General features: G+C 43.7%; 1 protein-coding gene across 3 annotated transcripts in view; it reads left to right on the forward strand.

The window, feature by feature from the left end:
* Positions 1-13,465, forward strand: part of LOC118508187 — an 86,559-nt gene that overhangs the window by 38,790 nt on the left and 34,304 nt on the right. The gene's annotated exons all lie outside the window — the stretch shown is intronic.

Genomic DNA, 13,465 nt, shown 5'->3' on the forward strand with positions numbered 1-13,465 from the left:
ATTTAGTTCGTTTTTCTCAGCAATAGACCGGACATGGAGTAAGGTTAGGGGTTAACATGAAAAATGTAGCGAGTACAGGAAAAGGAGTTTTCACTAAGCATGCGCTTTTCTATGATTTAAATAAAATAAAATTACGGAGAAATACGAAAAAAAGAAAAAAAAAAGCTCAATATTAGCAAAAAAGAAGAGGAATATAATATACACAAGAAGAATGTGAAAAGAGGAAGGAAATGAGTTAAGATAAAGCAATCATATAAACAAAAATAAGAAAAGCAAAACAAAACTGAATAAAACATAAAAAAATGAAAACAAACTTAATCATAAATCAAATATAACAAAAATGGAAAAAATAACAAAACATAACTAAAAATATAAATTAAAAAATGTCTTAAAAAAAAAATATAATTTATCATCATCAACAAAACCAACAAAAAAACATAAACAAAATCAAAAGATTACAGTAAAAATAACTATAAAAATTGTTCTCGAGACACAAAAAAAAAGTAAAAGCAAAATAAAACAAACACAACCCACAAGCGCGTTACGGATTACGGACGGGTCTCGGGCATTAAGCAGTATTTTGTTTTGCCGTGAACTTTTTAATTCCTATTAAAGCATTGGCCACCGCCTACGGCTTCCATTCCCGGTTATACGCCGGATATATTGCTCGGTCCGAAACTTCTTTTTTTTCCTGCCTACCCTCACGACACCATCTCGAAACGGTGCTGTGTAGCAGGAAGGCACACGAGGTAAGCGCCGGCCACCACCAGAAAGCTTTTATTCAAAATGATAACAAAAAAGCAGGGAACATGGGATGGAAAAAAACTGACCGAACAAAAGCGCGAGTGATCTATACATAAAAATAACAACGGGGATTAAGGAAAAACAAAACAAAACGGGTAGGAAAATGGTGGGAAAAACAAAGAATTAAATCAGCTAAGTATGGATGTAGGGAGCATGGAGCATTACCAGCTCGTGTCTTTAATCCTGAAACGTTGTGTTTGCTCATTCGTTTGGTCGTTTTTTCCATGAAAAACGCGTCAATGCTTTATGCTAAAGAGGAGGCTAGTTTTTTGTTTCACAGTCGGATGAGCTATTTTTAAATCAACCTGCTGTTCTTTTATGTTCCTTGTAAATCATAACTTACGTTAAGGACAATTTCTTGTCCTTGAAAATATCGAAGTATCGCAAAGCTTTGTCGGCACAAATGACAAAGTTCGAAGTTGTAAAAAGCATGAGCTATTTTTAATCCATTCTGCTCACGATTGTCGATTTCCCCGGATATCTCAGGATACAGAGAGCGCCGGAAGTAAGCTATACTAATTGCACCTTTCTGTGGCACTCTCCAGCATAACAAGTTATGAGTAAATTATGTGTTAGGCTTGACGCAACAAACACAAACAATCCTATTGTCAAGCCGGAAGAGTTTATTGGATAACTAAATATCCCATCGCGCTTACATGATAGTTACACATCGCTCGGGGTAAAAGTAAAACAATGAACATTGATTATTGTTATGTCCGATTTCCTGCCATGCCGTAGACATATCGATCATTTTCGATTTCAATGCCGAGCAACCCCGATTCGGGAAAACGTGTACGTTAGACACTAAGTCAGTACGATTTCCATTACCACCATAGTGAGCTTGCCAAAAATGGTCGTAAAAAAGGGCTTTCCCGGGGTTTCTTTTAACTCCATCCATACCGTGCCTAGCAACCCAGAACCGTCCAAACAAGGCGCTTAGGGGGAAAAAAAGGGAAAGCGTTAAAATCTTAGTGCATAAATCAATTTAATGAACATTTCACCCCACTCCTTCTCTCTGCATCACGCTTTTCCGACGAGCAGAAAGGTAAACTATGAGGTAAATACGTACAGCTTAACTAGTTAAGAGGTGCGCATTTTTCGTTGACCATTTTGGCTGGCTCGAACTTCGGAAGGAAAAAAGTTCGGAAGGAATTCTTTCCCCCCTTTTTTTGTCGGGTTGCTGGACTGCTCCGGTGGATGGTTAATGTCGGTTTCACTTTTCCGAATCCCATCGGAACATTTTTCACTGACCCTTCCGGTAGGGGTGTAAAACACACACAAACACAGAAGGAAGGAAGCATCACCTTCGCTGGGTTGAACCCCACTCTGTGAGTGGTATATCCTTACCAAAAAGAAGTATGACACCGGTGGAGGGGTGGACCCGCCCGCAGAGAAATGACGAAGGTGAAAGTACACACACTTTCTCATCCAACCCGCTGTGAGTGTGTGTGCTTTTCCCTTTTTCTGCTACCGTTTGAACCCATTGAAGAATGGATCGTGGATTCGACGTACCCACAACCCGGTGACTCATGCCATTTTTCTACGGTGGCTTTTCCTGTGTTTTTCCGGCACACACACTCACACATACATCCACACTTGTTTCCCCCAAAAAAGCATCGCGACACCCTAAAACACTGAATGATGAACGATGGGACGGTAAAAACGGGATACGCTTGCGCGTTTGTTTGGCCCTGGTGGATCACCACGGGAAGGAGCGAGTACCAGCTTTTCACGCGCTGGCTCGGAAGGGTCTCAGCTGGCACTCGTTCGCCAGGAAGGTAATAAAAATTTATTGGTAATTTTTATTGTAGCGCAAAAAACCTTCCCCCCCAGCTCTCACAACCAAAGCTGAAGCCAAACAGAACAAGGAACGTACCCAAACGTAAGGGGACACAAACACCCTTCACACCCGGAAAACTGCGGAAAAGTCCACACAGTACAGCTACAAACCCGCGAACGAGTGCTGAGGATGTTGGGAAAACACGAAAAATCCTCAACCAGACGTATTTATTTCGATCGGTTCGATTGTTCGCTGCGTTTGCAACATTCCGCCCGTACGTAGTTTTCGCGCGTTCGGGGTGGGCAGCTAGTAGTTTTCCAATTGTTTTCCCAACCAACCCGTATCGTTTCATGCTGCATGCTTTCTGCAACCCTTTCCGTCCGTCTGGGTTTTGCAGCAGCTTGTTTTATTTTAGCTTCAATAAAAGTGAAAATTTTTCATTGCATTTTCCGACTCCCACTTCTCTCTCTCTCTCTCGTGCAGCTTCTTCCATTCATCCAGAGCATCTGCGGATGCGGCTGGGTGGCAATAAATCGACAGGTCCGCTTACTAGCAGTTGGCGAACGCCGGACGGAACCATCTGGTTGTACGAAATTTTCCGGGATATATTTTCCACGCGCTAAGAAGCTTAAAGAGTGGAGCGCTTGTCGGGCGGGATGAGGGCATTGAGGGAAAAAAAAACAAAAAACGGCACCAGACAGACATGATCACGGTCGACGGGTTACGATGAGCTTGTTTTAGCCGTGTTCAATCAGACGGAAGAATGTACGTTAAACTTTTGCATCGATCAAGAATGATACGAAGGACCCGAAGCTCTGTCTAATGAGTGCATTTGATGAGGAAAAATTATTCTTCACGTGAGAAATAAATAAGGAAAGCTATAGTTTAAGTTACTAAAAAAGGAAAAGAAAAGTTTTAATAAACATATAAACCCGGTCAACATGAGTGTTGTTTTTCCTATTTCTATTGAAATTGCATTCAGTGCACGTGTACAATGCTTTACCCACTCAAACAACGGCACATCGACAGTAAAACCAGTGTTTGAATAGCGAAATGAAGAAAAACTACACTCAACCTGTCAGAAATCGAATTCTTGAGCTCTGCGTTCCATTATTTTGTCTGTGAAGTCCGCTGATGCACCGTATCGCACGGCTGCAGACAAAATCCTTCAATTTTTGCTCTGTCCATATGCCATTGCTCGAGAGCCATTCGAAGCAGTATTGCACTGGGAAATCGCAAGTCGGTCGGTAAGTGATAGGTCCCGAGAATCAATCTATATTCCTTGGCTGGGTTAAATTTAACCACCCCGAACGAGCCTCCGAGGATGATACTATTCTCGATGGCAGAGTGGGCCATGATTGTTGGCAATCGAAAGCGCTCGTCTCGGCGGATGCTACCGTACAAAGGCAGGAAGAGAGCTAAAAGCGGTTAAGCTATCTAGTTCTGCGAAAGGTCAAACAATGGTGAGGCATTTATGGAGGACCCAAAAATAAAATTCCTGTTTTGCTGTCTTCCCGCTTCATATTTCGACACGACAAAGACTCACGCTCACCTCACGCTTTTTACGAACGACAACAGCGCCAACAAGCGCTGGAAACAAGCCAGCCAACAAACCATTTCGGAATGTCCCGGGAGGGGCGACAAATGCGACAACGACACACAGCAAGAACAAATCCTTAACAAAAATCGAAGTAAAACACGCACGGAACTCTCCTCTGCTCCGTGTGCGGTTTTGGGGTTTTGGGGATCTTAGGCCCCCAAAGGGGTGGGGTGAGATGTCATTCACCATTTGCCGCTTGTTTCTGCCTAATGATTCTTGAAGGCAAAATGTCTGACTCGGTTTTAATTGTGCTGCGGAAAAACCTTGTTGTGTCACCGGCATAACTCACCTGTGTGAGTAATTTTCCCCCGAAATCCTTCCGACCCCCCTACCCCTACAGGGGGCTTCTGTTTGTCGTTCGTCAATTTTGTCGCTGGATTAGGGCGGCACACGCATTGCCACGCGTGCTGTGGTGAAAAGTGGTGAAAATTGGCTCAAATTGGCCAACCTCAGAGACCGAGGCCCCTGGGTGGGTCACCAGGAACAGGGAACTGGTGGAGGTTTCTTGGTAGCGATGGGGCGACTCGTCGTCGTTTCCTTTGTTACTTCGCTCACCAACGCTATGTTGCGTGACGCACGATATTCAAGGATTAGCTACGCCATTTCCCTTTTTCCCATGGTTACATTCCAATTTCGCTACTAATTTTCTTACCTACGGACGGACGGACGGACGCGCTTTTGGCGTGTTTTTCTCCGCACGGGAAATCGACCAAATTCTTGCCTTTCTGATTGTGCGACGCCAAAAACGTGACCAGGGGAATCGATCGTTCGTGATTAATTTCGACCTGTCTTAACGGAAAATCCCTTAATAACTCAAGCTTCTCAACCCGACAGAAGCAATCGATATAATGGTAAAGAAAAAAAGCTGTGGCAAAAAATTGAAGTACAGTGCTACACACATCCTTTACTAGCTCTAGAGTTGCCACAAAATGGCGGCTCGATATGCAAAACGATACGTTTTCGCTCGATATGCAAAATCCTGGCTAGGCCGTGCCAGGGTGAGCAATTTATTTTGCTACAACTTATATATTTCTTCTAGTCGTTAGCTCGGTTTTGGTGTTGCTTTCTTGCTCTTGTGGTCATATTTTACCGCAACATTCGATCAGTCGGTACATACACCACACGCACCACATTTGCTGCTCTGGATTAAGCTGCTCTGGATTGGCTGCCCGAAAGGCTAATGACCTTTTCTCTCGCTTTTACGAGCTCACCATCCGGTATATGAGCGTTCCGTACTGCACTCGTCTCTCCATACTACCGCAAGTGATTTTCTTGTGGAAAAATGATTCTAGCTGGCTGAAGCTATAAAATCAAAAAGGAAACATAACCTCTCCCAGTGGTCAGAAGCAAGCGATCTTCTATTCGAAGGGGCCGCCCAAAAATGCGGAACGATGTTTGATGGTCTGGCTCGGTGTGACCATTAGTGCCTTCCGGAAGGATATACAAGCCTTCCAATGAAGCATCACATGCAGAGCAGCGCCACAACTCTGCTCCACTCTGCCAACTTGCGCCGTGTAGTGTCTCCTTGAAAAAGGGGTTTCAATTTCAAGCAGCAGTTAGTGGGGCTCACCCCGATTCCGGAAGGGTGAACCTGTTTGGGCCGAGCCTAGCAAATGCAGGCCCATTCTGGTCACCATCGCTGCAATCGGTCTGTGACGATTGCAATTGAAAGAAGGAAGCAACAACACACACAAAAAATGCTGAGGAAAATGGAGAAAACTCACCACCAAAACCACTCTCGGCTGCCCGAAAACCGTAAAGCGAGTCCTTAAAATTTTATCGCCTGCCCGAGGTCCGGAGAGCTGAGATTTCAAATATGAAAATTGTGCCCAATTTCGCCTTGTGCCTGCTATTCGTCGTCGTTTGTCGCCCCGCTTCTCATTGCGGTGAACGATCTGACCGGAGTCCGGGGTTTTTTTTCCTACCTCTACTTGTGTATGGTACATTCTTGCACTTGATTCTGGGTTTAGGTTTTGTTGCCCCGAGTGCTCGTTTTTCGGTTTGCATCGGGTTGCATTTTACCACTCAACTTCACTTTGCCACGGAACACGGAACACAGGAGAGATGCTGAAGCAGAAGCTTTATCGTGCCAATTGCATACTTCCCCGTTTCGGGCGAATTCTCAACGAGCGGAGGATGCACTTTCTTTGCTTCTGCACGCCTCGCATCGGGCGCTGGTGTAGCATGATGATCATTTCCACTTTCTACTGCCACTTTAAATTCATGCAAAAGTGGATAGTCAACATTTGCCAAGAACGACAGAAAAAATCAATTTGCCCGAGTTGTTTGGGGATGATGAGCGGAAACACACGCAGAAAAAATGCTGTTTATACACACACACACATACAGAGATAAACACACCTACTGGAGGAATTTTCCCATGCATGTCCGCAGCAGAGATTCGGTGACGTTAAAAAAAAGGGAGACAATTCTGAACGACTGGACGCCGAACGTAAGATGCTGCAAAGAGTTTAAGTTTTTTGTGTCCTTTCTACAAGAAATGTTGAGAATGAATTGGTATCTGTTTCGTTGAATGCAAATTAAAGTTTTCTGTTTAAGAATGAAACAGCATGAGCCACAAACTGTTTTAAAACTATGTTTTCAACTGCAGTTTAAGTGTAAGTCTTAGTTTTTTGAGAGATTTTAATCAAATCGAGATATGGATTTCCTAGACTACATGAAAAAGCCATTGATCTCTTCTTGGAAAATTCTGTATAAGGGGCGGTACAGTGGCTGAGGCGACAGCGGTGCCGGTCTTCACATGGCAGGGCCGGGGTTTAAATCCCTTCCAGACCACCTCCCTGTACGTAAGGCTGACTACTTTACTACGGGTAAAATTAAGTCATAGAGAGCCAGAAATGGCAGGCCGAGACCTCTCGAGGTTGTAGTGCCAAGGAAGAAGAAGAAGAAGAAGACAAAGCTGCCTTTTTTTTCATACTATAGACAGCAACCAGAGATTCGAAGATGAATGTATCAGGAGTTGTAATGCTATTTCAGGTATAAGCTGATGACTTGGACAAGATTTATCAACGAGTCTTTTGTGTTTTAAGAGCATACCAAAGTGTCTTTTCGAAGACAATAAACCCCACAAATAAAAACGATGCAGACACGTTAACTTGTATTGTGAGCAAATGCCTGTTTTCGTAGATGAGTCTCAAGGCACTCAAGAACGCCTTTCGAGATATGGGATGCAAAATAGATTTAAATTTTGCTGGCGTGTAAATTGCTAGGAGGTCATAAAGAATCCTTGGTATTTGGAAGTACAAAAGCGGATCAAGTATATCGACGACGAATGCCTTTACGTCACTAGAAAGAAGTCTGTCAATTCAGAAACCAGCACCAATGCAATCAGTTCATCTCAACTTGAGCCAACTACGGGGCAACTTGGGCCAACTTCAAATCCCATCTAAACCGCCTACTCGGACGCAAGGCTAGCTACTTTGCTACGGGTCACAGAATGCCAGGAAACCAAGTCACAGAAGGCCAGAAATGACAGGCCGAGACCTCTGAAGGTTGTAGTGGAAAGGAAGAAGCAGAAGAAACTCTTTTCCACTCGAAGACTTCAAAAAGTAAGGATTCTATCGGCAGACAATTACCAATCTTTCCTTTCATCCTTGTACTTGTTCTATGAGTAATCACCCTGTTACTACCCTTCTCAAAAAGAGAATTATTTTAAACAGGCATCAAGGACCTTAAGAATGCATTTTGAAGGAAACTCTCTCTCAAACTCCAGACAATCACTTCGCAACGAATAGCCACTTAACATTAGCAGCTTTAAAGAAAACAAAATCAACTCGTTTCCCAACTCGTAAACCATTACCCGAACGAACCCGTTGCTGGAAACCACTGGCCCAGGGATTCAATATCCTTTCGAAATCGAGACCCTTTTGGCAACACGACACAACGGCAAAGCCAGCACCCCCTTTTTTCATCAGTGGTAAATGTTTCCAGTGCATAATTCATCGCTATTAAAAATATAATTTTCTCCTGCAAAACGGGTCCCCTCACACTAGCGAAAAATTGGTGCCGAAAGCCGCTGCTCCTCACAAAAAGGCTGCATAGTAGAGTGTGTGGAACATGTTCTTTGTTCAAGAGTCTCGTGCATTTTGTGGTGTGTGTGTGTGTGTTTTTTTTTTTCTCTCTCTAGCCAGAGCTTAATGGTCCCCAAACTCCAACCCGTTGTGAGCTGTTGCACATTTATCATAAACCCGTGGAATTGAAACCCGTTTCAAACAACCTAACAACACAGTGTCGAGCGCACGCGACCGCCTCGTCGTACAGCCAGAGTGAAGTTATCGCGTGCAGTTCCAAATTGTGAAGCGATTTAGTTGTACGTTTTTTTTTTCGCCAACAGCAGCAACACACAAACCCCCGTTTCGTTAGCGTGCGAAAGCGTGAAGGAATGTAAAGCAGTAAGCAGTGTTCCTTGGTGGACCACGGAACGGACATTCAATTGAGCTGGGGCGAAAACGATTGATCCATCAGTTAAGGAAAATGCGCTGGGAATTATGAACTCCAGTTTATTGTCTAGCCGTCGTCCTTGATGTTTTGTGTGGCTCGAGTTTGATTAGTGAATTTTACATCAGCTTGCTAGCAGCCGATATCAAACGGGCCCATCAGGGAGGCTCGTAAGCTCATTAGCTGTGAAAGGTGAAGCACTAAACAGTAAACGAATAATAAAAGAAATATGATCGTGAGTGAATGCGAATGCGTTCCTCGCCCTGAATGCTTCATGGTCCTGTGGCTCGATCCCCATGTAATGAAGTAATTATGTGTTAATGTACAGCTTTCGTGATGGGTAATTTAAATAAATTAAAACCACTCCGCGATGCGTCGCGGAATTTTTGTCCTGATGAATGTGGAAGCAAAACAAATAAATAAAACCATAGCTTCCATCAACCAAGAAGCAACAAAAAAACCCGACTCTACACGAACTACAGAAAAAAATCCCCAACCAGCGCGCACACGCCATTAAGCGACACATCGGCTCTGGAGCATTGTCCAGGCGAGCATTGCACTAATTGCTGACGGGATTTTCCACGCGTCCAATTGTAGATTTATGGGGTCCTCACCCGCTCTCTCGCACACGAACGGCCAGGCGTCTCCATGCACACACACACATTAGCACGTATGCCGGTTCGTTTGCGTCGCCTGTTCGTGTAGCTACTGCCACTTTTCTCCATCATAACTTTTCCTTCCAATCATGATAATGGTGGGTAAGTAATGTTATTTTTTGTTGTGGTTTTACCCTCTACAGTACAGCTCATTTTAGTGGGGTTTTTTTTCTGCCTTTGCACCCATGCCGGCCATTTTGCAACCGGTACCACCTCAAGTAATGGACGTGTAAAGACCAATCACTCCTGTTTTTTCTTCTTCCTCTGTTGCTTCAGATTGCCTGCGGGAAATCTTTTTTTTTTCCTCTCTCTCCCAAAGGTTCAACCTTCACGCTACTTGGGTGTGTTACTTTTACTTTATATTAGTGAGGGGTTTTCTTCATACTTTACTTAATAATTTTCCGCACCGCCAGTAGCAATACTAGCACCTTCTCTTCTTACTCCCCTTTACTTCTTCTAGAACCATGCAGGTTAGTAATCAATCTTGCTCCGGTTCACCCCCAGACCGGCACACGGCGGGCTGGCCTAATGAATTCAACTACCTTGGAGAAAAGGGCCACAATTAAGTAATTTTATTCCGTTTTTCCAACCGTTAATCACGAAGGTATTATTGTGGGACAGGATCGTCGGTAAGGGTTTAACCAACGGCGAGGTCCACCGCATACATCAAAATCTGTGCCCTGTCGAGTGTACGCGCGATCGATATCGATACGGTTTTTCTACGGACCGGCTGTTCTAATATTTGACATAAAAATTCTAACCGTTGTAACCTGCGCGGGGTCAATCAGTTGGCCACTTTCTGGCAGCGTGCCGATGAAGTGAAAAGCGTGTAATGGTGGACTGTAAATAAAAGATGGCGGTAAGTGGCGATTTTTTTTTTTTTTTTTTTTTGTTAGCCAGAGGGCGCTCCGATGCTATTGATTGAGCTATAAAATTAATAATGTTTTCTAGTGGACTTGTGTCAAGATGGAGGGTAAAATTTACGATTAGGAGTTGATTTAGAGTTGATTTAGAGTGTGTTTTAAAGCTTTTTTTATACTTGTTCGACCTTATAGCCAATTGGTGAGGTACTGAACCAAACTTTATTCGGCTAGGCTGTTCGGTAGAATTCTCATGACTTGGTCACGGTGTTCGTATCAAGCTGAAGTAGATGTGTGATGTTCTTATAATTTTTAAATAATTAATTTAAATATTTTAAGCTTTTATATCAACGAAAAAGTCGATATAGTAGCGCCATCTAGACGTCAAATTTATCTTAACACAGTTGATAGAGGTGCCAGTTGCACACACGAAGGGACCGATTTCAAATCCAGTCCGGGACCATCTATCCGTTCGTAGGACTGCCTATTTAGATACTGGATATAAAAGTTAATAAAGCCAGAAATGAAAGGCCTTAAGTACCAAATTTGTAGTACTAAAGCAGAAGAATAATAAAGAAGACTGTTTTGAATGAGGAGAATGAAAACTACTCTTCGAGAATTTACTTTAAATTCCCTTAAATTTCATACTCAACTCACCCTCTACTACTCAGCCAAACCTCAAAACTAAGCTTATCAGGGGCCCATAAACCCCAAAATCATCAAGCACTCCGAACCCCGAGAAAATGGATAGCGCCAGCGGTTCTCTACCTCCTCCAACCCACCAAGAATACTACTATTCATTGTCAGCATAATAAAATGCAATTATGATAGAAACCAGTTTCTCGCTTCAAAGTGAGCTTAAATCTGTGAACTACCGAGGACGACCCACGGTCGGTCGCGGAACACGGGTAAACTTTTCATAATGCAATACTTGAAATAAATTAGTAGCTCGCTCCCGTACAGCCGAACGCTGGCACTGGTTCGGGCTGATTGCTCTCCCGACAACAGACTCCGTTTCCACGGACACATCCTTTTGCGGCTGATAGATTCACAGCTTTGGGAGGAAAAGCGTCATGAAAAGTGATTCGAGATCGACGTCACACCCAGGAGATGAACGGAAAATTATTTTCCCATTCCCCGAATGGAAAGAAAATATAAAGGTCTTAATAAAAATTTTAAACCTTCAGCAGGCAAGCAATACCGAATAGATAAAACGGCAGATAAAATCAAGAATTAAAACAGGGCGAGAGAGGATGCTACAAAGCAAAAAATTAAATCGGTCTCATCTCCACCAGCAAAGGGGCGATCATGCTTTATGAGCAAAAATATGCTTACCTTAGCATGCATAAAATGCGTTTAAAAAAAAAGGAAAATTAAATGTTTGCAATTTTTACTGACAGCTCGCGCTCTCCTTCACCTACAACAGCGGCATCCTGCGCACGACGGAACACGAGGAACACGCTGAAAAGATTTAAAATCCAGCTCTGGGGGGGTAGTATTTGCAAGTTTGGCTGGTTGGTTGGAACAGTTCCTTTCTTTGCAGATTTTCCCCTTCCGAACGTTTCATTAAACGTTGAACCACCATGACGACGACCACGCGCTGCCATGATGACGTCGGTCGGACTCATTCGTTTCAATCTAATTTACTTTGCCCCACCATCCACCGGACCAGCTTCACTCCAAGCTCCTCAACTAATCTCGGAACCTTCCATTTCAGCCCGGTGAAAAATCTGCAACACACAAAATGTCGGCCTCGGTCCGAGCGACTCTCGGCCGCCCTTAATGCCGGGTTTATTTTACGCTTAATAAAAAAGTTGATAGGAAAAATGAAGAAATTTTGTGCCTGTGGTTTGATTGTCCATTTTTTTTTTTTTTTGCTCGCTTCTCCTCAATTTTCCTTCAGAAAGGCAAAGTGAGAGAAAGTGACGGAAGAGAGAGAGTGAGACGGAGTGAGGTCGGAAAATCACTTGTTCGCCCAAGGAAGCAGAAAGTGAAGGAAACCAAAATTCTACCCCAATGAACCTTTCACAAAAAAAGGGGGGAGGGAGGATTCTTTTCCTTTGTGCCCGAGAAAGAAACGCGAAGAAAACAAAACAAACCAAAAAAAAATTCTTCTGCTTCTGTGGGGATGAGTTCTTTGGGATGTTCCGGTTTTGTCGGAGAGAATTTTCCGGTGCTTCAGTGAGCACCACCAGCAAGAGGACCATCGCTAGCCGCTAGCCAGGGCAAAACTTTTGGTCCCGAAAACAGTTGCAATTTATATTCATGATGTGCTTTCATTTTTCACTTACAATTCCACCCCCACAGCTTAAACCATTCTACCCCTGCCACGGGGGGAAAAAAAACTAGGAATGGGAGGTAAGCAAAATAGTTTTCTACCACCCCACTTAACGTACAACGAGATGAGCTCTCCCGGTCGCTCGTTCGCTCTATCCCTTATGGAAAGAGTTCTGCACCGATGAAATGCACCGAGCATTCATCTGACGTTCTCGCATCACGTGCACGGTGTTGCAGGTATTTACCGAAACATGCACCATCCGATTCATTGCATCGCACTCGCACACATACACACACACACGCTCCGAGCAGCCATCAAGGTTAGTGAACTCGGGATTCTTTTTGACCGTGGCTAATGTGCGTGAAATTAAAATCGGCCACGGGTTTGGCATGCTCAAGCCCTGCACCACGATGTTCGTCGCAAATCATAACCGATTGGCCGTTGCGTTGCGGTTCTTCTCATTCACCGTGAGCATCAACACTCGGAAAGGTTAAGCAACGGATCGCGTTCGGAAGAGGCAAGGCGTCCCTAAAGTGATTATTCAGGCAAGCGGTGACGAGCGGTGTGTATAAACGCGTTGCTGACCCAACGATCGTCTTTCGGTTGATTTAAATATCGGATTGTGGTCGTCGAAATGGTGACGATGTTGCAGCAGCAGCAGCAAAGAAGCATCATTGAGTGTGCAAAGCGAATCGAACGTTTTTCGATGGGTGATTGAATTGCAAATCGAAAATGATTTGCTCATCTTTCTTACTTGAAAAGCTGATGAAAGTCTCCCATTGATTGAGGGTTGCTCTGGGTGTGTGAAGCGGAGAAATCAAAACCTAATAACATCTTCAAAATTTTAGTATTGCTCTTTTGAGGTTGAATTTTAAGTGTCCCATGGGGTGGTCCTTCGTTTAGTAATTTTGTTTGGCGTTATCTTTAAAACAAAAACGGTTGAGTTGAGAAATAGGGTTGTTGAAGTTAAGTATTTGATGTTTAACGGGTGACTTTTGACCTTTGACGTATGGCTATGTCTATAAAACA

The sequence above is a fragment of the Anopheles stephensi genome, chromosome 2 (genome assembly GCF_013141755.1).
Source record: "Anopheles stephensi strain Indian chromosome 2, UCI_ANSTEP_V1.0, whole genome shotgun sequence".
NCBI classification, from domain to species: domain Eukaryota; kingdom Metazoa; phylum Arthropoda; class Insecta; order Diptera; family Culicidae; genus Anopheles; species Anopheles stephensi.